Source organism: Phascolarctos cinereus, unplaced genomic scaffold, assembly GCF_003287225.1.
Source record: "Phascolarctos cinereus isolate Bilbo 61053 unplaced genomic scaffold, phaCin_HiC Scaffold_3;HRSCAF=262, whole genome shotgun sequence".
NCBI lineage: Eukaryota > Metazoa > Chordata > Mammalia > Diprotodontia > Phascolarctidae > Phascolarctos > Phascolarctos cinereus.
The window spans coordinates 241208634-241210647 of NW_027555736.1; the positions used below are offsets into that span (position 1 = coordinate 241208634).

Consider the following 2014-nt stretch of genomic DNA (forward strand, 5'->3'; position numbering starts at 1 on the left):
TCAGTTATCTTTCTTGTTACTCTCCTTGAGGAAAGAAAACATCCTCAAGATTCCAAATACATAACAATGATAAAAGATTATGCAAAGGCATATTGTTTGCATACTTAACTTTTGGTCTCAGCAAGCACTTCATTTCATTTACAGGTAGAGTCTTATGTAAGTGTTGTAAATTTTCTTTTTGGTACGATTGCCAGATTCGAAACTTGCTGCTCTCTTTTGTACTTAATACAAAATTTGACAAACAAAAAAATCTTTTCTTCAGCACCATGAATATTGCCTATATTTATAAATTTAAAAATCTACTTGTATGCTGTAAATTTTATTTCTTATTGTGAGCCAGCTTTTATATTTCAGTTTAAGATCTATTAACCAAATCAACAGCATGACATTTGCCTAATTTATGGTTTAATTAAGATTGTATTAGACTAGTCAAAGTAGAATCTTCTAAACAATTTTTAAAGCAAAAACAATTGTCATGGCACTTCATCTAGCATTTTTCATAAATACGTTATTTTTCAAAAGTGTAAGTTATTCTGGTTGGATCATCTGCAACAATGACAACAAAAGGTGCCCTATTGTCTTTCTAACTAGAAAGGAGGTTAATTTACAGAGGCTTAGAAGGTCCAGACTAGACACAATAAACTTGATTGGCTCTTGGTTACTTACAATGCATACTACCTACAATATCACTTATTTAAGAAGTTTTCTGTATTCAGCTTAGGAGGTGTTTCTTCCCAAAAACCTGAACTTTTCTGTCAAATGCACTTGATCAAAAGGGTGAATTTGGTTCAGAAAATGAATTCATCGCAAACTTTATATATAAATCATAGGCATCACTAAAGAAATTTTTTATTCCATCCTCTTGTCTTCTTAATGAAGCATAAGAAATACCTAATGGGGGCAGCTAGGTGGCGCAGTGGATAGAGCACCAGCCCTGGAGTCAGGAGGACCTGAGTTCAAATGTGACCTCATACACGTAACACTCACTAGCTGTGTGACTCTAAGCAAGTCATTTAACCCCAATTGCCTCACAAAAAAAAAAAAATACCTTATGGCCTGCAGTAACAAAAGCAGAAACAAACCACTCGCTGAATTTGTCCACAGTTTTCAGGTACATATTATTAGACAGCCACATAATTTCTTTCTTTTCTTTATTTTTTTTAGGGTAGGCAATGGGATTAAGTGACTTGCCCAGGGTCACACAGCTAGTAAGTGTTATGTGTCTGAGGCTGGATTTGAACTCAGTTCCTCCTGACTCCAAGGCCAGAGCTCTATCCATTGTGCCACCCAGCTGCCCCTCACATATTTTCATCTACCAGGTCAGGGGCTACATGAGCTATGTGGTTCAGATGATGATGCGCATCCTTAGATTCCACTTTTCCAGCTGGTGAAAATTCCATTTCAAAAACTGGATTATCGTGATGGCCTACAACCACAAAGTAGAAGCTTCCATACATTCCCTCCAATGTATAGGTCCCATGGGCAGGACCGGGCGCCTGCAATGACCACAAAAGCAACCCTCCTTACTCAGACAGTCAGGCTCAAACTAGAACCTCTACAACAGTGGTTCTCCTTATCTTTCATTTTCATAAAAATAGAACGAATACAAGCTGGTTGAACTGGATTTCAAATTTGTTAGCTCATTATAATGTAGACATTTAAATACTCCATGGCTAATGGCCTTCACAAAAAGATAAGGAGACTGACATGCCTGGATTTGCTCAAACCCAGGAGAGAGTTCAGTAATTCCCAGTTATTAGCCCTTTCAATCTTTTAACCTGCTTAGAGAACTAATTTTGTACGTCTAGCAATGGTGTACAGGGAAGGGGGGGGGTGGTATAGGGTAGTGTATTATGAGACAAGTTATTACCTCTTGGCTGGCCCCTACCCTAGTGTGGGCAGCAATATTCTTTCCCAGACCCTCCCTTCAGGGGGTGACTTTTTCTGTCCCTCAGATATGACTTAGTCTTTTGTTTAAGCCCCACTCTCCAAAAGAGAAAAAGACGATGGAAAA

At 38.1% G+C, this 2014-nt stretch overlaps 1 pseudogene; it reads right to left on the minus strand.

Annotated features, from left to right (window-relative positions):
• Positions 1–712: 712 nt before the first annotated feature.
• LOC110208472 (trafficking protein particle complex subunit 2-like) lies at positions 713–1457 on the minus strand (annotated as a pseudogene).
• Positions 1458–2014: the final 557 nt, after the last annotated feature.